General features: G+C 38.4%; 1 long non-coding RNA gene across 2 annotated transcripts in view; it reads left to right on the top strand.

The window, feature by feature from the left end:
- The window catches only part of LOC144017876 (uncharacterized), a 99,658-nt gene that overhangs the window by 24,288 nt on the left and 48,076 nt on the right, over positions 1–27,294 (top strand). For both annotated transcript variants that reach the window (XR_013283282.1, XR_013283283.1), the window contains exons 3-4: positions 18,174–18,269; positions 18,368–18,478. This is a non-coding gene — a long non-coding RNA (uncharacterized LOC144017876). The remainder of the gene's footprint in view (positions 1–18,173; positions 18,270–18,367; positions 18,479–27,294) is intronic.

The following is a 27,294-nucleotide window of genomic DNA, read 5'->3' on the forward strand; positions in this document are numbered from 1 at the left end:
AGAATTGCTGAATTGATTGTGAAATATTTCACGAGCCGAGTGTTGCCATTAAAGACATGCAACAAATGCCCTCAAAAGTCCCAGTGCTGAAGGAGGCCAGTCTCCCCTCATTAGGTACTGTCATAGCCTTTTGGCAGACACCAGACCAGAGGAATATTGTCTGAGGGGGGTCGAAAATTTGGGGTAGTCACCACCAGATCAACTCAAGTCTCTTCTGTCAACACAAGGATAATAGTTTCAAAACCAAACTGACACAGCTCAGACAGCAAAGCCTCTTTTGGAACTTTCAATAACTACAAAGAAATGTAACTGTCTGAAGTCTTTTAATTTATTTAGAAGTCGTGACTTAAGGGGAAACAATTCTTTAGCTACTCTTCTGTGCAATTTCTCAAATATGAGGTCAGTCAACTGAAACATTCCATGCTAACGATGTGTAACAATGGCAACAATGGTTTGTAAACTGATATGATACCAGGTTTTTTTGGACTAAAAACTTTATATCCATGTCACTTGTTTCTATTTATTTCAGAATTCCCAACACTCTTCAAACATGTTCAAATTTAACAGTGACATTGACCTCTTATTGAGCTCTAATTGGGTATATGCCACAGAAGAGGCGGGGCTGTTTTTGCACACCAGTTTTGGTTCCGGTTCGGCTTGCGACGTGTGGGCTGCGTCAAAATACTTGTGCTTCCGACTTTGTGCCCCTCGGTTGCGCGTTCGCAACCCGGACCGGAACCAAACTCGTGCAAAATCACGGAAGTCGGAAGTCCCGCCTCTTCCGTGGCATATACCCCATAGAAGCACATAAAACATTACTTGACTCTTGAATCATGTTGTTATTCTAGATTTATGTACCTTTTACTGTATTTCAAACATGTGATTGTTATACCATAATTGATATACTGTATATTTTGTAATATGAATGAAGTAACCAAAATTTAATTTAAGTGTGAATTATTTATATATTTTAATTATAATATAGGTGTAATTCCGCATAATGTGACCATTGAGGAGACTTCCACTTGAAATACCATAACATAAATGACACAATGATTTAAGAGCATGATATCAGAAAGATTTGTTCATAACTCAAGACTTGTTTGGTTCATAGAAGTTCTTAACAGGTCTCAAATCTACAACCTGGTCCTGAAGCAAAGGCCATTGTCCCTACTGACTGAGCCACTTTCACACTCCTAAACCTCTCTGATATAGTTCTAAGGTTTCCCGTAGCATCAGTGAGGATACGAGGCTGCAGCATGATGAGACGGCCTATCTCTTACCCTCGGTGTGCATGGAGGGCCTGATCCAAAGCATTGTGACAGGTAACATAACCATAACTGACACGTTAGTGCTGATAGCCCCGTGAGGGAGCAGTCTGAGCCCATCTAGAAGAGAGACCCGCTCCCTTGAGTTTGTGGTCTAGCTTCATATCCTCACACACACACAAACACTGTGTGGTGTGTGTCTAGTCTGCAATGGTATAAATATTTCACCCTCCCAAAAAAGATGTCAAAAAAGCTTGGATAAAACTCTGGGAAATAATTCATACCATCTGCCATCAAACATATGCTCGGTTCCAGAGGACTGGCTGGTTGGTGAATATGTGCTGTTCATTGCAGTCAGGGGTCTCCAAATTATGGACCGGGAGCTATTTGCGGCCCTCCGTTTTTAGCAGCCCGTGCTCTAGCTGCTTTTATTTGAATAAAAAGTTTGGACATCCCCTCCTCTAAATTCAAGTAAATGCCAACTGAAAAATTGAAAAATGAAAAATTCACCTATTCGTTGTTTTTATGTTAAGGCTGAAGCCTTAATATAAAAAGTATTGCTTTGGTGCCAAAAGTGCGCAAAAAAACAAAAAGACGAGAACTGAAAAATTCACCTATTCGTTGTTTTTATGTTAAGGCTGAAGCCTTAATATAAAAAGTATTGCTTTGGTGCCAAAGTGCGCAAAAAAACAAAAAGACGAGTGTGTGGACTTTTCACCTCAGGCAACAGGCTGCTTGGCAATCGCTTGACAGACTCGTGGCTCAAACACCCTACGAGGGGCGGCTCCATAAATTCAAGAGTGAAAGCAGCACAGGGAGGAGCGACGAGGCTGAGGAGCCGTATTGGCATGGGAAGCAGCGGTGAAGCGGAGGCCATCCAGAAGCTTGAGTGGCGGATAATTGGCGGGAGAGGCTTACACAGCGCTCATTCAACAACAAGCTGGCTCAGGTGGACGCCGGGCTCACCGCCTTAGAGGACCATTTACAAGTAGGCCTTTTTTTTCTTCTTAGGGCCCCACCAGCTTCATGTGTGCAATAATCCTAAAATTGGCATCACTAGCGATGTCAACACCATTCAGAAATCATCACGGGATTAAACATTACTGGATATTTTGCAACACTTCTCCCAAAAAAATGAGGCATCAGCATAGCTCAATACCTCTTTTCTTTAGCAACACTTCTCAAAGAAGCACAAGGAGTGACATGAGAAGCGATGAGGTGTTCAAAAAATGGGGTGTTAAGAGAAGAATAAAATCCCTACAATACATATAAAATAAAAGTTTTATTGGAAGAAATTAATTAAATATCCCATGTATTAAGTAGGGGAGATGGGGGCTAGTTGTATCACGGGTAAGTTGTCACATTGCAATGTTCTTCTCCACCAGAGGGCGCAACAAAAAAGTGGAATACTAGTTTTCTTCGTATAAATGGTCAGGGGTTGTGTACTGTCTGAGAATAGAATAGCACATTGTGAGCTGAGATGAGTGCCAGTTATCTGTTTTGCACAACCCAAAGTGATTTTTTTTCAACCTTCATATATTTTGAAATAGGCGTCGTACATAGAACAAATTCTAGCAGCAAATCATGTGGACTCGTTAGAGAAGAGATTCAGGCATCTTGTCATGCCTGAGTCACTGCTCTGTTTTAAGCTATCTTTGAACTAGAGCAAGGTTTAGCCAACATGGCCGTTTGGGGCAACTTGTCTCAGTCATTTCGGGGTTTTGTTGTCACATATGCATAGAATGGGCCAATGAAAAATGCACCTCTGGCAACTCTGTTTACGTATTGCTAGAATTGTTCTTCAGATGATGAGTCTGAAGAATGAGGAATTTAGTTTAATAGGTTTTGTTTCATTGATAAAATTGGATTTTCCAGTTGTTGGAATTACAGTATGCCCACATGTCAGGACTGGTTTACGTTTTTTGATGAACAATCCATCCATTAACTGAAATGCTTTAATATTTTTTGTTATAACATTGAATCCCAAATTTCCAGTTTAAGGGAAGCAAAACAGGCATTTGAGGCTGAGAGCTATGACCTACATGTCAGCAGTTCCTTAGGACTTTAATTTATTTCACAATATTTTATGTTAACGTTTGCTCAATGACTATAGTAAATTGTCAAAATCGATGATAAACAATTCCTCTGGCTGTAAAAGCAAACAAACAAACAAAAACAGGAGATGATGATTATTTTGTTTTATTATTTGCAAAATCCAATGTGAAATCTTACCCCATATAGTGTGACAACTTACCCATTGGTGGGGCAACATGTCACATGTTCACTCCCTCTATTTGATGGCTTATAACTGTACCGACACAAAGTACGAAAATGACATGAATACGAAAAACATACCCAAGACTTTGGTCTTTCATCTGGTATACGTTTTGTTTATATATGATGTATTGATTCCAAGAAATATATTAAAGTATAAAAAGTGATACAACTAGCCCCGGTCTCCCTACTCCTCTCTTCACTTTGTACTAATACTCTGATATTTATCCTCTACTAAATCTCTCTTGAATCTCATAACAGATGCCGGAAGTAAACAATTCCAGTCCTTTTCACAAGAAGTGATGCACATGCACATTCGCGCACACGCACGCACATTCACAGTGACATTAAGAGAGGCTTGGCGTAGCAGCTCTGCCAGGCAGAAATATCCAGGTTGCTAATGCGTTCCAGTCAGGAGAGCGAGGCCAGTGGAGCAGATAATCACATCATGTGAGTGAGACCTGCAACAGCCTCTGATGGTTGATGCTGTTGATAAGACCACCACTATAGTTACTTATGCCCACTTATGTAGCATCATGTACAGCACAGTATGGACACAATATTTGTGGCGTCTTTGTCAATATTGTCATGCTCCCTCTGCTCGTATTTATATTATATGCAAATTGTGTGCCTAGTCACAGTGTGTGAATGGTCCCAAGTGTATAACAGTATACGCTGGCATGTTTGTCAGGTTGCAGCTTTATTGGCAAACGTGTTCCACCCCTCCCTACATATTAAAAATGTCTTTATTGAGCTGAGTAATCATAATACTGTGCTTGAGTGATGACCTAAGCATCACTTACCAAGAGATGGAGGTATATCTGGCGAAAATCGATAGCTTTTTGTGATGGCGGATCACTGACTGCAGGTACTGTCCTTGATTTGTGAAGGGCAACATTATTTTCTGTGGGAATTCTTGTAGGTTTATTTTATTTTACACTCAAAATTAATTTAGAAATATGTTTTTTTTTTTTAGCAAAAGTCAAAAGCTTTTGAAAATCTGACTTAAACCTGTTGGTGCCATGAAAAAAAAAAAGATCATTCAGGTTGCTGCCAAGTTTATTTATTTGTAGATTTATTTGCATATAAAATTACTGTTCGTCTTAGATGTCATGTAAGGCAACATGTTTTACCCAATAAATCATACATTAATTTGATTTGATAGTCACTGTCCCTGCATAATAGGGATGTCACGATAAGGGAAATATCGTGATATCGTGATATTAAAACTGCCACAATATCGTCATCGTCGTGTTCACAAAATTTAAAAGGAACACATCTGTTAAAAAAGTCCATTTGTGCAGTTCTAGCACCCTCTAGTGGCTAGTTTAGTAGTGCAGTTTAATTTTCATTAGGGATGTTTTGGCCTTTTATGTTTAAAATCTGTGTTAATTGTCAGATGAAGGGGAACCCAATTTTCTAGTGAAGTGATCAACATGTGTGCTTGCATTAGCAAGTAAGTGCCTCAATATTGTTATTAGAGATTGTAGGTGGTTTATATGCATTGCTGTTATGTACAAAAGCACAATATTGTGCTTTTTTTTTTAGTATGAGCTCTTTTTTTTTTTTTTTTTTTACAACGTTGTGATCTTTTTTAAATATCACCAACGTCCCCACAATATTGTTATAATTATCGTATCGTGACCTTCATATCGTGATAACATCGTATCGGGATGTTTGGATATTGTTACATCCCTACTGAATAACCATACACAAAGCCATCCATGCATCCATCCTTCCATTTGCACTATAGTGCTTGTCCTCAGCTCACTTTTGGTGGTGGTAGGGTACCTGAACTGGTTGCCCTCAAATCAGAGTCCCTAAAGACAAGCAGATGTTCTTACTTAGGTTGATAACAATTGACATTTTTTTGCAATATAGATACGTAATATGCACGTTAGTGGAATGTGGGAGGAAACAAGAATATGCTGAGAAATTCCGCACAAGCACACAGGGACAACATGCAAACCCAACACAGGAAGGCTGGAGCTGAGATTCAAAACACCTGAATGTGAGACAGACATGTTCAACAAGATTTCACTTTACTGCATAATGATTTTTTTTTTCCACACGCAGACTGTGTTTGGAAACATTTAATCAACATAATTGTGACAAACCTTTATTTTAGAATTAACTAGAGTTTTTGTCTCTTCACAAATATTCTAGCAAGTGTGTATATCTGTTGGTTTATTCAAAATGTATATGCAGTAGGGGTGTTAAAAAAAATCGATTCGGCGATATATCGCGATACTACATCGCGCGATTCTCGAATCGATTCAATAATAGTCAAAATCGATTTTTTTTTATTATTATTTTTTTTTTTTTTTTTTTTTTTAGGATTCACACCTTGAGCATGGAAGAATGTTATATGAACGGAACATTAAGCCTTAATATTTTATTTTAATGCTGTTTAAACATGAAACAGATTACAACCTCTATAAGACTGAAATTTCAGATAAATAAATAATACATTTTCATATAAATCTTACACTCTACAAGCTTACTGATTAGTATTTTCTAAATTTGAATGAAAAAAAATCGCAACAATCGACTTATAAATTCGTATCGGGATTAATCGGTATCGAATCGAATCGTGACCTGTGAATCGTGATACGAATCGAATCGTCAGGTACGAGGCAATTCACACCCCTAATATGCAGTATAAATTTTTGAAGTAAACGTTTTACTAGTAAATTAAAACAAAGTTTCTATGAAAAATTGTTGACTCGAAAGAGGTTTATTGTTATTTCCGATTCACCTGTGTGTACCACAGAAGAATAAAATGGAACAGGAAGAGAAGGGGAACAAGACAACAGACAAATGATAAAACAAAAATTGGCGACAAACATGCATTTAATGTTTTTTTTGTTTTTGTTTTTAAATTATTATTTGTTTGTGTTTTTTTTTTATCTCGGATGTGCAATATTTTGTTTAGGTCTGTGATTGTTTTTTTTCTCTATGAACTGACTTTTTATTGCCATTTTTTTTTTTTTCCCGTAACCTAGCTGACATAGCTAAATGGCGGCTAACTGAGATACGGTACGGTTTAATGATTTTTTTTCTTCTTACAAACACAAATGAGGAGGTTGGTTGTTGACCTAAAACTACCAAATGACATTACTTGATATTTACTGTATGGGATAATAATAGAATTATAAATATAGCAAAGTTCCCTGTAGATGATGATTAGCAAGAAATACTGGGTTAAAAAAATAATTATTGTCAATTTGCTGAAATGTGCCGAGAGATTTTCGTGCCACATGCATAAAGAGTTATCCTTTTAACTGGATTATTAAGCACTAATAATGTGATTTCCATCTGAAACAGGTCAGCAGTAATTTAATCAGTCAAATGCGTTCCAAGTAAACGGTCCTTTACATAGTAATCTGTGGTGGAGAGCGTGTGATATATAGTTAAATATATTGGATTTTGGCATACGCATATTTAAATGAGTATTTGAATACATTCAAGACAACATGAAGCGGCCGGGATGATAAATGAATTGACGTTTACAAGTATGGGGGAGAGACAAGAGGCTACAAATCAAAACATGCGAGCCAGTAAAATGAAATGTGTGATAGAATGAATGTCACTGGGCATTTTGTTGATTAAAATCATCGTGGACACAGACAGGAGATGGAGAGACAATGAGAAGCAAGAAGGGGGAAGAGGGGAAAATGTATGGTTTAAAAAAAACTCCTGACAGTGAAATATCGTTGGACAGGATCAAGCTGAGAGAGGCGAGGAGAGCGCAATAGAAAAACCTCGGAGGATCAAATCTTGTTAACACTGTGGCACGACCTTGGCCTGCAGCCGACACCAGAGATCATCTCGGGGTCACAGGCACTGAGCCACTCTGTTTAATTGACATTAGCTGCCACTTCGGAGAGGGGTCACGTCGCTCGCGATGTGGACGTCCACCTTCTCGACTTGCGTTTCTGAAAAATTGCTACCCGAGAACAAAAGGCTGGCATGTGCAGAGGTTCAGCTTTATTTGGACGTTTTAAGTAATGTTCAAAATAGATGTTGCATGCCTTGCTATGAGATTTCGTCATGATCACCTGAATCTCTGATCACACTGTGATCCCTTTCTTAGTATTTATTCTGGTATAAAGAGTTGATGATGTCGACACTTGTGGTCATCGTCAGAAGAAAATGACATCACAACAAGTGTACTTGATCTCGGAAGTTTACTCAGATGCCACAAGTGTTATTTATGACTTTGTCGTGTGGTTGCGTTGGCTAATGTTTCACGGTATGACTAAGACCGTGCATGTGTCAGTGCAGCAAAGTGGACTGTCTGGCGAAGGTCTTTTGTTATTGACCGAGTGTGAGTCAGGACGCTGTTTGTCTCTCTGATCAGAGTCTTGCGGCTAAGATTCCTGGAAGCTCAACATCTTTGAAGATTGCACATTTATAGGAACTGACTTATCTAAGGGCAAAGCAGGAGAGATAGGCCATGTGTCGAAATGACATTCACTTTAAGAGTTAAAACCAATTTCAACTCTGCAGTCCAATCACTTAAGATTATGCGAGCCTGTTGCCAGTGTTGAGCAACTTTATAAAAGTGATAGAGGTCACAATCCAGACAGTTTGTGTGGAATTGATTCTTGATTCATCTTGTCTTGAAACAACTGAGGCAAAAATAAGTGCAACTACCGTATTTTCTGCACTATAAGGCGCACCTAAAAGCCTTCTTTTTTTTTTTTCAAAAGCTGACCATGCGCCTTATAATCAGGTGCGCCTTATATATGGATCACTATTGAGCCGCAACAGGTCTCGCTGTCAAGTCGCTATCGTTGACCCTGCACGATCGGTGACGCGCAAGCGCAGAAGATCCCGCCATCTTGGATCGCTAACTACGGCAACCCCACTAGAACAAAATACCTTTATATGCCTACGTGATAGTGTGTGTTCATATAAACATGATACATCATTGAAAAAAAATCTTAGATTCTTGATGAATTATAAAGAAACTATTTTAATTCTACAGGTTTTAAAGACAAACGTTTTACTTTTGACCCCATTTATTCCTAGTGAGTCTTCATTGTTATAATTTACGTTTCGTCTGCAGTATTTTTATTGTCTTTAGAACAATATTTAAAATATGTCATTCATTGAAGGTGCGCCTTATAATGTGGTGCGCCTTATAGTCGTGAAAATTCGGTACTTTGTTGCAAGCCAGAATGCTTCATTTAAGCTCCTGTACGGGACCTCGTGAGATTCTGTCAGTGTGCCTAATATTGTGCCCAATGTGCTCGCAGGCCCACATGGACCTGCAAGTGATTTATTCCATCTTTGCAGGACAAGCAACATTTGTAAGTGGACAGACTATTGGCTTTGCAGTAAAACCCTCTTCATTTCTTCCCTATCGCTCCGTGCAGTAAGCAGATCTCACCGCTCGCTGAATAAACATGCTGAGCTCGCCTGACAATCGTCGCTGGTATATGCCTGACCCTTGGCCTCCCCGCCGCTCCTCGGCGTGGAACCCTCTCCGCTGCCTAATCTCTTATGTATCCCAAGATCCACTCTAATTCATTACTTCGTCCCCTCGCTTAGCCTGCCGGGTCATGACCACGCCGGACCCTGTAATGAGCCCACCCCGGGGCTTTGATCTAAGGTGCACTGGTTGCTGTCGAGAACAAGAGATAGATATGGAAATTACAGAGAAACACAATATATTCTATTCCAATTTGATCTTACTTCACCCCCCATAGGAAATAATGAAAATTCTAGTCATTTAGTAGAATCTAATCCATTGCAAATCTTTGGTGTACTTACATTAAATGGGATGAAAACTGACATTTTAATCGCATGTCTACAAATAGTTAAATATTTTGTGCGTCGGCCCACCCGTCAGAGTGAGATCAAACAACCATGTAACTTGCGCATGCGTTATTCATTTGCATTTTGGACGTAGAAGAATCAGCTCCTAATCTGGAGGGAGTCTCCAGAAGACTCCAATAACACCACAAAAAGTTGTTTTTCTTTCTTTAAGTCTCTAGAAAGTTGCAAAATATAGCAACAGAGTTGCTAAGTTAGCAACACTTCATCACATGTCCCAACTCTGGCACCATTAAAGGTGTTAATGCTTACGGAGGTCATATACAGAACCACCTCTCCAAAATCAAGTGATTTAAAATAATGCAAGATAAGATTTATTATTTTTACAATAGGGAAATTTGCATAATTTCAGCAGCAATGGCAGATACAGGAGAAAAAGAGATATTTCACATAATGCTTCTTATTGTATCAAGAGGCCATAAATTTGAACTAGAGTATGACGAGTGGTTATTTATTGTGCTGAAATTCTTGATCCTTTGTACATTTTTGAACAAAGATTGCCTGATACCTTTTATATAGGAGTTATTTTAATATGTCCTTTCAATTCTCAGCTCATCAAATATTTTATGAGACATTGTCTGTTTTTTTTTTTTTTTACCAAGTGACTTTTTCTAGGTACTGGTTGAATTAATTAGCATGGTGTTTATTTAAAGTAGCATCTGCTTGCTAATTTATTTAATGTTTACAATGAATATTTTTATTTCATTGTAATGCTTATATTGTATTCTTTTTCGGTTCAGCTCTACAAATGTCTGATGGAATCAGAATCATCTTTATTGGCTAAGTACGTAAAAACCAGTTGGAGCCCTACAGTAACACGCAACTATAAAAACAACATTTAGAACATAACAAATCAATATTAACTCATCAGTTTGGAAGATGAAAAGTCGTGCCAATGGTATAGTGATAAAAGTGAAGATAACAATAGCTGTGCTCAAGATATGTGTGGGTTATGATGTCATAGACGGACTCTGTTCTATTAAGAAGCAAAGAGTGTGGAGGTCCGAGTGGAGTGAACTTGAATAAAGATGACAAAGTGCAACTGTTTGCTTGAGACCGGAACATATGTTTTGCATAGTTAAAAGCTACTATAAAAAAGTGACATTCCGTTTTCATTTTATGCCCATGTGTAACGTATGCGTAGATGTTAAATCTCTTGGTTGTGCTCTGTGATGTCATCTGTGAGGAGATAAGGTGTAATTGTTCGCAGACTTACAGCCAGGTCAGCCTGTTGCGTCTCAAAATCTTCAAATGATTTGCAAATATACCCCCCCCCCCCCCCCCCCCATCCCGATAAATAGACATGATGATGTTGGATTACAGCCATTTATTGTCTATACAGATTTTTTTTTTTTTTCCAACAATAGCAACCACAGACATGACATAATAACACATGAGATCAGTTCTTAATTAATTTGGAGATTAATAATGTGTTTGATGGCCATTATGCCTGCACTGTGGTACTGCGTGTGATCATAAAAGTATGATGTAAATTTTACAATAAATTTAAACATGTTCAAAGTGCCCTTAGACACACAAAATTTAAGAAGAAAAGGAGCAGTATTTATATGTGATTAAAATAAAAATAAATCGGCCACGTTTGGTGAGTTAATTATGGAGGACCAAAACTGCTAAAATAAATAAATACACACATAAATAAATAAACAAATAAATAATAAAAGTGAAAATAAAAACTGATGTAAAAATATAATTCAAAAGTTTAATGCAAAAATAAATATAAATGGAAATAAAAACAACAAAAATATATAGACAAAGAAAAGTAAAAAAAAGAAAAAGAAAAACGAGATTAAAATTTTTTATTTTACATTTATTTTTAATATTCAAATCTATTTTTTTGTACTTATTTTTACTTTTATTTATTTATTTATGGATGTATGTATACTATATGTAAATGTATGTATACTATGTATGTATGTATGTATGTATGTATGTATATGTATGTATGTAAATGTATGTATACTATATATAAATAAATAAATATATAGAATATATATATATATATATATATATATATATATATATATATATATATATATATATATATATATACACACACACATACATACAAACATTTGTTTGAATTTCCATTTATATTTATTCTTTGTATTGAATTTTTTTTATTATATTTTTTGTTTTTCACTTTTATTCAATCATGTATTTATTTATTTAGTCATTTATTTATTTTTAATTAATTTTGGCAGTTTTGGTCCTCCATAGTTAATGGCTTCACGACCATCTACAGTCAAACTTGAGTGGAAGGTCCATTTGACATTTTTCAGGTGACATCAAAGTCAAGCTTGCCAAAGTCAAGCAGCTCAGCATTAAAGCTGCTGGTAATGCAATGAGCTCTGGTTAATGACAGCATGCCCCATAACTCCATATCAAGTTTCATAGTTTTAATAAAGTTGCCGGCATTAACTGCACAGTGGCTACCTTGGACGGCCCCCTTTTGGGCAAATCGCATCCTTTGTCACACCCGATGGCTGTCGCAGTTGCTTACACATCATTTGTTACGTGCGATTCCACTCGCAGGCTGCCAGAGGCCCGAGCGGCGCCTTCCATAACTCTTGCAGCCGTGAAAGATTTTTAATTAAAATGAAGACAGCCGGCTGAACTGCGGAGACGTCACAAATAGTTTTGCCCATCAAGGTCCCGGGGCATCAGATTGCAGGCAATTCCGCCTTGTTTGAAGAACTTGTTAATCACGTCCCCTTCTTAATTCAATTATCAACAGCCGCAGATTGATGCATCCGCGGATAGCGCGAAACAGAGAATTCAATCGCTCTCCGTCGGCTTATGGCGTGTCATTGGTCCGCTTTCTGTATTATATATTGATATGCTGCTGACCCTGTGCATTTACTGTATTGGATTTTTTTATTACTCACCTTTGAGCCTCTGCTGAAGAATAACCACTGACCCCACAACGTGAACACCCGCATCTGTTTGCGCCTGTATGAGTTCATACATAATACACATGCTTTTTGCATGCGCGTGAAACTCCATTTGTATTGTCAAGATGGGCGGGTCAAAGAGTCAGAGTGAGGGTATTGTTGGGGGAGGGGGATTGGTTTGATGTAGTTTTGAGGTGGTTAAAGGTCTTCCAGGGCTGAGAGCAGGAGCTGGAGAGTTGGAAGGTCACGTTCATAAATTGTTGCCAGTGTGCCGGGGCTTAATTGAAAAGGCTGCAGAAGGAATTGGGACCCTGTGATCTGAGGCCCCCATGCTCCTCCCTCATCACACGGCGCATCTGTCTCACTGTCTGTCGGAGTCGAGGGAAAGTTTACGTCGGCTTTGCCATATACTGTACACGCGTTTTGAATGATGTTGTAATCCCGTACTACAATACATGTGGCATAATCTGCTTTAAAATGGCAATGTCAAAAAAAAAAAGAACATTCTGAGGATGTAATCTTCAGCGCCATTGATGAATGAATGAGAGGAAACGTTTAATAATGACCATAAAACTGGAAAGGTAACTTTTAAGGGGACTTTAATTAATATTTATTCATCGCCAACCCTTCCAGTTGCAATGCATTTTTGGCATCTATAGCTGTCAATGGCACTGATTAAATTTTAACATACGCCGATAAACTTCTTTTTACAGCGCTGACTGTTGCCTTGACAGTTTGAGCCTGCAGTTTTTTTGAGCCAAGAAATGGGTCTTTCAGCGTAAAAACAACTCATAAATATTGGTTTATTTGGGTCAAAAAATTGAGTCATTTTGTATCAAACAACCCAAAAAGTTGGGTCAAATTGACCCATAAAGTGGATCAGTCCATTTTTCATTCATAATTGGTTTACTTTTGACCCAACTGTTTTTAGAGTGTAGAACTTATTATTACACTTAAAGGGACACTTGATTCATTGAACAATTTTCAGCAGTGAAAAGAATTTTGTCAAGAATGAATTTGACAACTTCATTATTTTTCCTGTGCAATTAATAGATTTAAAAAGTAAATTTTCTACTTGCTGTCGACTGATGATGACATCACCTCACATGTTTTCTGGGTTTGGTCAGTAAACTGAGCCGTGATTGGTTGTTACCTACTTCCTCACCACAGGTGATGTCATCATCAGTCGACAGCAAGTAGAAAAATTACTTTTTAAAGGTATTAATTGTACATGAAAAATAATGAAGCTAACACGTTTATTATTGACAAAATATTAACTTTTTATTGCTGAAAATGGCTCAATGAGTCGAGTATCCCTTTAAGCTAATTTCAGTCGGGAAAATATTTACATGTTGTGTTTGACTTAAGAGGTTCCACTGAACTTGTGAGGGGAAGTTAAGGTACTTGGTTAGTGAAGGCTTACCGAGGTATACACTGAAACCTGAAAATATTCATTTATTTATTAATTTGCTTTTGAATATGTGCAGAAATATCTAATTTGAAATATTGGAGCAGAACGGAAAAAAATAAATAAATAAACAATACATCCACATCTGAATTCATCTTGAAAAAAATGTTGCCCGAGAGCCCAAATGCAACTGTTTTATTCAGTACTGTAGTTAAATTCTCATTTTACTTCTATAACTGTTAATGATGTCTTAATAAATTAATGTTATAAATTAATTTGTTACTTTAATTTACAACAACTTAGAAGTCAACCAGCTTCAGGAACAGATTGCGTTCCAAAAATGTCTTCTACTAATTATGCTCACAAACATGTTCCTTTGTGAGACACTGGAGGCTTAACAATGAGACAATTAGTCATAAGTCAATGATACAACAGCCTGTTGTAACGTAATACATTCCTCCATAAGTACAGTGTCTATATGTCACTATCCTGATTATGATCTCACCCCATCAATCTTTCAGCTACTGCTTGAGATAAGCGCACTCCTGTGTTGACAAAGCAGCAGCTCATCTCTAAAGCCGGGGGGGTCCCCACCTTGCCGTCCCTTATGGAAATCTGTCCAGAAAACAAAGCGGTCATAAGCATGAATGGAGGCTCGCTGTGAAACTCGAGATTTTTCCACACACGTCGTCGCAACCGTTTGAAGAGGAGCAGTAAAAAAAAAAAAAAAAAAAGCGGGGGAATCTGTCATTTCACACTGCGAGGAATCCCATCCAGGGGGGCTATTGTGCTTCATAATAGGCGGGCCATGGTTTGGTTTGACATATCATTTTGACACGTTTGGGCGTTATGACACAGATGGTTTGACTGCCGCCATTGGTTGGAGGCAGGAAGGAAACTACTTCTTGTGTTTCACTGAGCTGGGCCACATAAAAGACGCAACCAGAAAACAATCTTTATGCACAATCAACAGCTCCTCTCTCAGTTGTTGTCAAGTATTGCAAAATATTGAAAAAATATTGAAAATGTGAAAAATATCGTAAACTGTAGGCTACTTAACAGATATGTGCGTGTTTAAGAAATGTTTACAAATATTGACATTCTTTGAAATATGACCGAAATAGGCATGCCTGTAATTTTTATTTACCACCCTATTATGTTTTTACAAATGATACGACTAATTATAAATGTGTGAAAGTAGTTAACGTAAGAATTTACGTTTACAGCACTTTCTGAAGTGTTCAACTTGGGGACTGTCACATTGCAAGCTGTGTTGTCGGTTATCTGTCTGTCTGTCTGTCTGTCTGTCTGTCTGTCCTATTAATTCATTATTAACAGTTAAAACTGAAATATGGAGCATTTGAAAAATTCATGAACAGTAAACACAATTGTGGTGACTTAAAGATAGTCTAAGCATAGGAAAAATGTGCAGCTCAGTCCAAACTTTACTTTATTCAACAACCAATTTATTGCTATCTCTATCGGTTATTTTTCGAATCGATTATTCTATTGATTATTCAATCGATTAATTGAATAATCGGATGGGCCTACATTTTAATTTTGCATTAAAGTGCAAATGCATTTTTTTCCCTGATTACTGTTTATTAACCAGTGATTGTTGTTTATTTCATATTTCACATTTGTATAGTGAAAAAAAGAGGGATGTACTCGTCAACCTTTTTGAACCTTTAATTATGTTGCCGGTTTTATTTTGAACATAGAAGATGATCAGTCCTCTTCCATGAAAGACTGTAGAGAAATCAGTCATTAATAACTGTTGAGATGCTGAAATCAGATTGTTTCAACAATTTCCAGTTAAAAAAAAAATTGCTTCAAATGATTACCTAATTATTAAAATAGTTGTTGATTAATTTGATTATCAATAGCTTGTCGATTTAAATGATGAATTTTGACAACTATAAACCAATTCCACAGAACTCACAGAATTCTTAAAACATAATTGACGGATTGATTATAATGCCTTCAATCAACCTTGGCACCCCCCAATGTTGAACCTCCAAAGCTAAATAATGAAAAGTAGTATTGGATTGGAACAAACCCCACACCTGTCCAGTGTTGATGTGCTGATTTAGGGTTACAAGTAAGTCGTAAAACTGTTAATCAATTGATCCACCAAGCGTTCATTTCATGTCGTCCAATGAGGCATCTGTTTGACAGCACCTGACGACTTATTCATTAGCGGCGATAATCAGGCTCCCATATGTTGGAGGGTCTTCACCATTTTAAAGCACTTGGCAACCATATCACCTCCCCAACCTTTGTCAATATGTCAGCCATCTGTTTTAAGACAATACACACCACGGGGAGGGGGCTCGCCACAGTTTTATGACTCCGAAGTGTGAACGCTCTCCTCCTTCGCCCCTTCCTCGTTCCACGCGGGGTGCCCCGTCGCCCGCTGTGTCCACCTGAGGTCCCAGGACAGCAGTTACAGGGGTCGGCGGGCATCGCCTCTTCTTGGAGGTGTAACAGAAACAATCCCACTAAGTGGCGGATCGCCTTTCACACAGATTACTGAGCATCTGTCACTTTTTGCTGGAGGGCGGGGGCGAGGTCGCTACCGCTGGCTGCTTGTGAGCAGGCCAGCAGGAAGTCATGTACACACATGATGACATTTACAAATGAATGGCGGCAATCTTATAAAGTTGCAAAATAGTGGCGGATCTATGAGAATTCCGTTTAGCTGTGGTGGAGGTCCATTTCATTTGAACCCAATATCAATTTGAAACAAGATTGATGTCATTATAATTAGGGCTGGGTATCGATTCTAATTTCCTCATTCAATTCGATTTCGATTCACATGAATTCAGTTCGATTTGATTCTGAGTTTTGTTTTTGTTTTTTTGTTTTTTATTCAATTCACTTCAATTCAATCAAATAATCTTAAACATTAAACATGACAAAAACTCCACAAACATTCAATTCCAAATTAAAAAAAAAATGTGGAGGCAGTAACGGGTTAAATTATTTAGTTTATTTATGAAAGTAAATTGTATTATAAGCTCTTAAGTGTTACATAAACATTGACATAAGCAAGTATGAGATGAAAATATTTTCATAATTCAAATTCAATAATTGTAAATATAAATTAATACGATTCTGATTTGTCTTAAAGTGCAATAAGTCAGGTTTTTCATAAGTGTAAGAAAATACTTTTACATTAATGTGAACTGTAAAATAAACATGATAAATTATTAATAATAATAATAAGTTGTCAGGAGACCTGAGGAAGGATCAAAGGAAGGGAAGATGAAGGAAAGTGAAATCACCCTCCATCCACAGATTTACAAATCCAGAATCATTCACCAACATCAGATACATCTGAATTCCAACAGGATGAGGGAGACATCAAGAGAACAGAGGAAGGACTAAAGGAAGGAAGGAAGGAAGGAAGGAAGTTGAGGCAGAGTGAGATCTACTGTTTCAGTGACCAGTGGGAGAATCAAATTGTTTTTGAGTTTCAGTAGATGCTGGTGTGATGTATCTGGCATGCATGACAACCACAAGAACTTATGGACAATTTAGAGCCTTCAATCAACTCAACATACATGTCTGTGGAATGTGTGAAGAGCCAGGGAACCGGGACATTCAAAACCGGAACTTATGTGGTAGATGTGCTAAACACGAGTCAACGTGCTGCCTGTATTATGAACATTGAAAACACCTGATAGACATAATGGAGAGCCAAACTTTGCAAATATTTAATTTTGCTTTTGATTTCATGTGATTTATATTAGAATGCATAATTGGATTAGTGTGTGCATGTAATTGGCATTTAACTCATTTGCTCCCAATAACGTGTAAATACGTTTTTTTATGTTGTAAGTGTCCCAAAGACGTATTTATACGTGTGTTTTTTTTTGTTTTTTTTGTTTTTTGCTAGAGCATACAGAAGGCTTTGATGCAGCCTCTCAACTGCAAAGAACGGTTGCAGAAATGGTAGTTATTACACAAACGGCCAGCAGGTGGCAGCAGAGCAAAGGAGATCAACCAGGTCCATCTAGAAAAAAAGCTCAATTACTTACAATTTTAAATAGATTTGTGAAAACTGATGAAACTTAGCTCTCTTCTAATGCTAATTGCTGCAAAACGGAAACAGATAGAAACATACTTTTTTTTCCTGATGAAAGAAGAGACTTTAATCTTTCTTTTGGTAGGTTCCATGCTTTTATAGCAATTGAACACAATATTCTGTGGGCCTTGCAATATCACTCAAAATCCAGTAAAACAGCCGGGAGCGAACGGGATTGCTTATGTGAAAATGGCTGGGAGTGAATTTAATTGTTTTGCTCATATGGTAACAAGGGTCTGAACATACTGGTTTGTACTGGTTGGTCCCAAAAATATAGCTTAAACTCTAAATTGAACAGTGGAAGTTGCACTTTATAATTTTGTGTCGTTTTTTTTTTTTTTTTTTTTAAAGTGTAAATGATGTCGCTTGTGTTCCAGCAGAGAGATGAGATCCGCAGCACACTATCAGCTCTGGTCCGCGCAGCACAAAGGCGCCTGCCTCCTTATGTAAGAAGAAGGCGCCTCAACTTCTCCGTATGTAACCTCAGTGTCATCTCTATGTCTCTTCTACAATGTCGCTGGCTCGTTTGGGGGCCTGCCTGCTTTTCTTTATGCCACCTTGCGTCTTTCAGCAGCCCACTGGATCTCCTCGCTCGTTTGTGTGCCGGGGGGTGTTGTGTTCTGGTCTCCGCGGGGCCGGAGGGGCCCGAGCGATGCCGCGTCACATTCGCGCCGGGTGAAAGGTGAGTACTCTGAGAACGGAGCGTTCGGGTCTGCTGGAGACGACCTGCCTGCTCCTTTCTGCATGCTTGATTTGGGGCTAAAGGAGAGTGGTGAGAGGGAAGTGTGAATAAAAGAGGAAAAGATTAGTGCCACCGAGAAGACTAAAAGAATATTCAAATGTGTCATGAGAACATCAATCTTTCTTAGATTAATAGTCATTTAAAAAAAAGTGTTGTGAATAAAATTCAACTGTCTGTTTTGAACAGTTAAGGTTATCCAACTTGTTGCTATGGAGATGGTTATATGAGAGGGGTGAATGGGAAGTAGAAGTACACAATACTCGACCTCTAATTTGTTGTGTGGATGAAAAAAAAAAAGAATCAATTGAGGTACACTCAAGGTGACTTAAAAGACTTAAAAGAGGCATTTTCCCACCTAAAAATATTATATCCATAAGGGCCTTCCACAATTAACCTCAGCAAAATTTGAGGTCCTTTGCAGGTTATGTCACATTAATGGTGGAAAAAGTTTTGCAATACGTCTTGCCCTCAAGTCTTTCTATCACAAAAATCTGACATTTGAATAGGGATGTATAACTTTTTACATCCACTGTATGTTGACCCAACTGTCATCAGTTGCATGCTTAAATTCAATTTTGTCTTGTGTGATTTATTGAATGAATGATTTTGACACAAAAGTCGATTGTTCTTGAAGTCGATATCTTGTATCTATCATCAAAATTTGTGGGAAACCCACATTTGTCTGCTTATTCACCCCCAAATTTGCATAGAAGTGATATTTACTATTTACAATGTATGCAGGGAAACTAGTGTAGCCGTATGTCATTTAATTGATTGTTACTTTACCGATTTTAGATTGGAAATTCAACCAGTCTTTGTTCCTAAAAAAACTAAAACAAGTTCTAAAATCTCAATATCCATTGAAACTGCCCGTTTTTAAGGCAATTAAAACAAAAACTTTCAGTTGTGTTTGTTTCTCTACATGAACAAGTCTGTCAAGCGCATGCTAAAAGCAACAAGTGATCTTGTCAACTCTACTTATAAAACCATTTTTAGCCCAACAGGCACGATAGCAAGTGTGATTTATGGAGAAATTGCGTGGGAATGCTGAAAGCTGAATGCTAAGCTGAATACTTATGAAGTAAATTGAAAGGTAAATTATGTGAAAATTACAAAGTATTAATTGTAGTGGAATGATAAATGAATAAAAAGAACTGCAATCCGTTTCCAGCATTCGCACATATATGAGAAAAACAAAACACAAAGTAAAATGAGCTATCCGAAGAAGTAGACGTGTTGCAATTGCTTGACGACTAATCAATGATCTAATTACTCAACATTATTTTAATACTCAAGTAATCATTTAGAGCTATTATTTATCTTGAAATTGTCCAGAACCTCTGAATTCAGCCTCAACAATAATTAAAATAAGAATTTTGAAAACATTTGCTATTACGTGGACAACAATGAATGTCACGTCATACAAGGGAAATTTCCCGCCTACATCTTCACCGTGGCATGAGTTTCCCCGGGCAAGCAATTAGCGTGTTGACAAAAGGTCAAAACACATATAAAATGTGTTTATGTGCATATGGCCCTAATACAGTTAGAGTGGCCGAGCATAGCTTAGAGCAAATAGACAAACACCTCCGTTGTAAATTTACATTTAGTGAGACAGGTCAAATTTCCCTGACATATATCACGCACTGTTATGTGACACTTGTCCTCTCCGTATGTCATGTAATGATGGAAGATGGCTCACAAGTGGGGTCTCCTGGACAGAGTGAGGGATCCCAAGAAATAACAAATAAAAAAAAGTTGCTTCCATGCTTCGTGGAAACCAAACAGATGCGCCGTAATTTATGGCCACTTTCTGTGATTGGAGAAGAAAGCGCGCCATCGATCCGAGCCAGGCCTCTCTTTCACCTGTTAAGAGCTTTCCACCTAATTGGCCGCCTCCATCACGGCGACTGCCAAAAACGCGGCCTTCTCCGTCGCACAATAGTATGTTCAAGTACGTGTAAACGGCGCCTATTTTTCTTGCGCTCCTGCCATTGATTTCTAAATGAAGTATCAAAGAAAATCAATAGTAATCAACAAATAGAAGGCAACACGCTGTCGTGTCAGATCCTGGGGCACGGCTTAATCAATTTCGAGGTCTTGTCACAACACGAGCATGCAAAACAAAGTTGAAAAGCTGTTCGGAATGGAAAGCAGAAAGACAGTGGAAGCACGCATCATTTGTCACCAGGAGGCTCTGGTTTGGTTCAGGGCGATTCATGTAAGAACATTACAGTATCCCTCGGGCCGGGTATCACGTTACGGCGCTGCCGACGCCGTTGCGAAAGGAGGCCGTCCAAAATGCTTGATGAATCTCCAAGTGAACTGTGAAACAGTCGCTCCACCTGCCACTCACTGTCAACACCTCGCCATCGCTTTACGTCGCCTTTCTCGCTTGCATACCTGAACGGGATAGGCCAGCTTTGAACCCCCCAACCCGCCCCTGGTTTGCTGAATCTAAAGACCCTTTCAAAGACCCTGATTGAAGAGGGTTTTTTTTCTTCTTTTTTGGGGGGGGATAGGTGAAGGTAGCCGCACATGGGGGCCAGACAATGGGCGAGGTATCAACTTCACATTTTTCTTTGTTCTTTGATTCTTCTTAACCCACCCCCTCCCAACCTCTATGGAAAAAAAAACCTTTTAGAGCTCAGTATCTATTTTAAGAATAATACTTCGTTACTGTCACTTAACTTTCACAGTTGAACAACAAATAAAGGTCATTGGTAAGTTCAAGTTCATTGTTATTTAATAGTCTGTGGTTAACTACTACATGTTCCAGTTTAATTAATGTTTAGCCAGAGCATTAATCTAAACTGTTAATTAGACAATAGACCCTTCCAGCTGACGTCACTGCTTGATTTTCGGTGAACCTTTTCGTCAAAAGGTGGGAAATATGTCAAGTGTCACAAAAAACGTCCCGAGTAGGACACTACATTACTGCGAATCATTGAAACCAGACGTTTGGAGCCGCTAGCTACAAAAAAATTGAGTTTGTTGGAAGGCGAAGTGGAAGCGGAAGCTTAATGTTTGTTGTTTTTGCTTGAAACAGTCCGTCGATCACTACGTTCATGGTGTAAATTGTCATTCATGAAATCGTTTGTGTCCTGATATACTCGTCTTGCTGTATATCGAAGTCTTCAAGCTATCTTAGCTTGCTAGCTGCTAACAAACAGATTGCACGTTTACAACACATTTCTCAGCAGAGATCAAGCCTGAGTTAAAATGTTAATTGTGATAAACGTGTTAAATTGTTAACTTTTTGTTCCAAATTACTTTAATACTTTGCAAAAAAGTATGATTGATAGTTTCACTAAAGATAATATGGCACATTATGTGGGTCATAATGTTATAACCCACTGTGTATGAAAAAGAGAAAAACTACCTGATATAAAATGATCTGAGCATATCCTTGTACTTTTTGTGGGTGCAAAGCAGTTGCGTCGTAGATTCACGCTAGCCCCCGTGCTCGTATTTCACTCACCTCACTGTCTTCCGCCTGGTTTAGAACCACAATCTCATCTCTCTTTGAGACTTTAGAGCATCCGTAAGCCGCGCACAAGTTCACCATAGTTTTGATGGCTGATTTATCAACTGTTTGACCTATTTTATATTTTTTATATCACACTCATTGTTTTCTAATTCACTCGCATTGACGCCCTGCCCTCCACCGCAAGGGGCACACGTAAAAGTGACGTCACAGGGTCTATAAACTTATCTAGGCAGATTATCAACGCCTATGTCGTGACTTCACTGCTGGCCTCTGACGCCACCGTAGAGCGAAGGAAGTTTGCAAACTTGAACGCTGGGAAGCCTCCCTGGTTAGCTTTGCGCTAGCTAGCTGCTTCTACAGAATGTTTGATGGATTTAAAACTTTACATGAAGTTAAAAACACCCAGAGTTTTGCTGTTGGCCAGTGTACAGGGAAGGATCCTGACAGTTAAAGTAAGTTATTTTAACTAAAAAGGAAAACTTTTCCTTAGGTTGGCGCAGCTGCGCTAGCACATCAGTGTACATTCTGATATTTTTTAAAAAGTGAATATGAGGCTTGATAAACTGCTTTGGACAACATTGCGTGTATAATAGGGCTCTATTTTACATTTAGACAAAATGGGATTTTTCATGTTTTTGGACATGGTTTTGAGCAAAATTACAATTACCGGTCCGGTAGTAACCCATTTGAGTTTATTTGGGACACACTGTTTTAAAAAGTAAACAAATAGCGAATGCGATTTTCGGTCCGAGTCCAAGCCTAAAGACAACTTAAACTTTTTGTTCTTCAACCAACTTCATATTATTTACTTTCCTTTAATATTACATACTTTTTGAAATTGCACTGTTTATTTTTTTTGTGTTTTGTTGTATGATCTTCTTCACTATCAACCTGATTTATACATTTGCTAATTTCAGAGGCAAACTATTGTGATACATCTCTTGTTTGGGCGCTCACTAGTTTGTGCGAGTGTCCATAATAAAATCAATCTACATTCATTTCCAATGGAACAAGCTCCACAACAGAAACCTGCCCTAACATATATTTTGCTCCATGCTGTCATTCATTACATTGTGTAAACTGGAACAGTCACTTCTGCCCTCGCCAGCTAGTCCAATAGGAGGTCAAGTAGTTGTCATACTGGTACTGCATGTTTCTCTTGACTGGAAACACAAGAGCGGATCAAACAACATCTGGACAATGTTCTCACAAGGCGGAGATGCTCTTTGGTCAAATGGTGATCAAATCTCATCAAATCTTCATTCACGTTGAACACAAAAGGGCAGCCGCCTGTGCCACTCTGCCTGCAGGCAACAACAACTCTCTCCATGGACATTTGAAACTCTGCTCCAGTTTGCTGGTCTGTGGCACATGCCCAGACCGCCTCCCTCTTTCCTGAGTGCTGTGCCAGGCCTCCCTCCAGGCTGAGAACGTGACAACATACGGTCCATTCTGTTGGCTGTCACTCACAGCCTGGGGCCCGCTGTTAAATGGAAGAGGCTTTTAGAGGCTATGAATGAGTGCTGCAAGAGGAGACTGAGGCTGGTCACAGCGGACATTTCAGTGCGCGTTATTGTTTTTTGTTGCGTGCGTGTGCATCCGGTGGGCTCTGTAAATGATCATACTTTTATTGGACTCAAGTGGAGTGTGTGAAATTAGATACAGAAAAATGCAGGCTACTGTCTGGAGCAAATATTAGCCTTTTCTTTGACTGAATTTCCCCACAATAAAAATGTAAACAGTAACATCACAAATTATTAATGTAATAGTAGTAGGTACCCTATTTAAGTTGTCATTTGCATTCCTGTAGCTTACTGAAGATTCTTTTCATTAATCTAACTTGCCCTGCGAATAGGGACCGACACTGATAAAAATGGAAAACTGATTAAAATTCAACATATTTGTATGAAAAAAAAAGTTGATATGTTGAAGACATTTTTTTAAATCCGCTAATATGAAATTCTATACGTGCCCAACCGCGAGATGTAGAATTTTTACTGCATGTAAACAACTATTCAACACATTTTTTAAAATCACAATATGATAACAATTATGTCATTTATTCTCATTAATACAAGAAAAAAGAGCAATCTAAATTCATGTTTCAAACTATCATGAAAAGATTAATTTTTTGGAGAATAGAAGACGCGGGCATGTGTGAGTGTATCACTATAGTTCATAAATGGCAGAACAGAGGGTTGTTGTCGCATGCATGCTGAATGAACTTCACTCACAGCACAACTGCCCCATTCAATTGGTATTGAAGTAGAGTCGAACCGATTTCCATTTCCGTATTGAGCTACTGTATTTTCACTGGGCCAAGTCTCACTAGTGCAAAGTTAAAAAAAATAATGTTACTAGAAAGACTTATAAAATATAAATTATAATATTTGATGCTTTCAAATTAGGCCTCCAAATCGGCTTGCGCATGCTAAAACCACACACGGTATACAGTGATGAGTGAAAAGGTGGGCTCTCATGCTTTGAAAAAAAGAGGAATGTTTTGATGAAATACTACTCTAGAATGTGATACATGGTACAGTGATAAATAAATAATATTCAAATATGCGTAAATGTGTAGATTCTTAGAAGCAGCTACCACGGATACTGCATAATGTTACAGAATGAAAGCTCTTTTTCATGCCTGCCTGATGTCATGGTTTTGTGATCTATGGGCGTTTTGAGGCTTTTTTTGTTTTCAGGCCTTGGCAAAAACACTTTATCTTGCTGGACATACTGTACTGTAGCCAAGCGGCTAGTAAAATATGGTACATGGGAGAAACAGGGACGGATTGTAAGTCAAACAGACATGTCTTAAATCTCTAAATACAGTATCAAACTGTTAGAAACTGTAGATTATTTATTTTTTTTGCCTTTCTATTTGCATTTTTTTGGTAGTAAGGGTCTTTTTGTGTTACCTGTCATCTCCGTTATGGCTGACTGCTATTCTTCATGGAGGCTCATTCAAACTGCCGCGCCCGTTCATTTCAGTGGCAACATTTCAAACGTTCCTGGTCGCGCGCCGGCCGGGGTCACCCAACATCGCGAGGAATGCTTTCCACACAACGTACGCCCTCGCCGCGCATTTTAAACAGATGTCCACTGTCAGTGCTTGGTAAGCAGCAATAAATAGCAAATTCCTCAGTGATCTCGTTTTATGACAAGCCTTGTGTGCGTCGAATCCCGCACAGGGGTGAACGTAGGGACACTTTTGATTCATTGATCATTAGTTCAGCTCAGAAGCCTTGTGTTTTCCCCCGAATGATTACTAATATTTATAACCATCAGCCCATTTAACTGGGAACGGTCTCGAGGTAATATATTGCTTAGCAATTGGTCCTCATTTAACCTTGAAGATTGTAAAGCTGTCGTGGGGGAATAGTGTAATATTCACCTTCATAAGGGGGCAAATTATATTACAGCGCTGGGGAATTTGTATCTGCAAATTTGATCGCAAGTTCACAAAAAAAAAGGAGGATTGTAAAAACCTCTGCGTTATGTTTCAAATCCTGTAATTCAAGCCATATGATAGAAAATGCATGAAAAGTAACCAGAGACAAGTTGGATGTTTTGCAGAATTGCACAAAATAGATTTGTTTTTTTTCCCTCATGCTGGAAAGGGCTCCAAAGTAAACAGTCAGTTCCAAAAACCTGAACTTGGGATTTGGCCGACTGTTGGGTGTGATCAGCACTCAGTGAAGGAGTCCTGCTGATTTGATTAGTCTTGTTATACAGCACACAGCGGGCATGCTGCTTCATACAGTATGTACATGCAATAAAAGAAACTAGATCTGATGAAACACGTGTCACCTCTCCTTCTCGAGGTGACTTTGAAAAGTTTCACACGCTGTTGACAAAACATGTCTATGTTGCGGGTTTATTGTCTTCCTATTTAGTCGAGGTATAAAACTAGAATGGCAGTCAGTAGTAGTGCCAGACCTCCTTCAAGGCACAACCGTCACTCATTCTATAGCAGTTGTAAACCTTCACCGACTGCATGCGCCAGATTTTTGTTAGTAATAATGTTTAAGGCCAAAAGTAATTTGTGATATTGTCCTTTATTTGTTAGTAAATACATCTTAATGACAAAATGAAATAGAAGCTGAATACATCCAAGATGCTAATACGTTTCCAGTTTGTTTGAATTTGGACACACTTGAAATAATGGAAATAGAAATGTGAAACAATTTCGGGGTCAAACTTTCACCTAAACCAATGTTTAACTGCTCAGACGATTTTAAGTGACATGTAGCAAAAACAAACACGTTCGCCACCATTAAAAAACAAAACTGCTGCAGAATTCTCTCATTTTGAATTTGATGCCTCGGTCCACAATATGATCAAAAGATTCAGAGAATTTAGAGAATCTTTGCATGTCAGCGGCCAGGCTGGAAGCCAACATTGAATGCCTTCAATCCCTTGGGCCGCACTGCATTAAAAACTGGCATCGGCATGCAAAGGATATTCCCACGTGAGTTCAAGAACACTTCAGAAAACCATTGGCAGTTAATACAGTTTGCTGCTACATCTACAAATTTAGAACTCTACCATCAAAAGTGATATCAGCCACACCCAGAACCGCTACACGTTTCTCTGGGCCAGGCTTATCTGATATTGAATGACACAAAGTGGAAAAGTGTGCTGTGGTCTGACGAGTCCAAATCTTGAACGTCGTGTCCTCCGTGCCTAAGTAGAAAAGGACCATTCGGATTGTTTTTCAGTGCAAAGTTCAAAAGCCAACATCAAGCCATACACAATTAGTGAGACTTGGGTCCGGACCATAGAAAGTTCTAGGTACCAGACTCCAAGTCTAAATTACAACAAAAATTCCAACTTAAATTCCAACATTTGTTAGAATATTTCCAAGTCCAAGTTCCAAGTCCACACACCAGTGTTGCCAACCTGGCGACTTTCTCGCTAAATCTGACTACTTTCCAAAGCCTCCTGACGACTAGTCAAAAGCGACTAGCGTCAAATCTACCAACTTTTTCTGGTGTTCTTTAGGGTTTTTAATAATTCACTTTTTCTTCTCTCCGACACCGTCCATTACTAATACATGCAAATTGCCACTTATTTAAATGAGGCGATAACATCATTTATCGACTTTTAGGAGTAAATAGCTATCCTTACTGGAGAGTTGGCAACACTGCCCCACCCGGGTTTTGAAGAAAAATATACTGTCATCCAAGCAACTTCTTTTTCTTTCTTTTTCAGTTACGTTCGTACTTATTTTGGCAAGACAATTCCAAACAATTTTTTTTTTTTG

The sequence above is a fragment of the Festucalex cinctus genome, chromosome 4, assembly GCF_051991245.1.
Source record: "Festucalex cinctus isolate MCC-2025b chromosome 4, RoL_Fcin_1.0, whole genome shotgun sequence".
Classification (NCBI taxonomy): domain Eukaryota; kingdom Metazoa; phylum Chordata; class Actinopteri; order Syngnathiformes; family Syngnathidae; genus Festucalex; species Festucalex cinctus.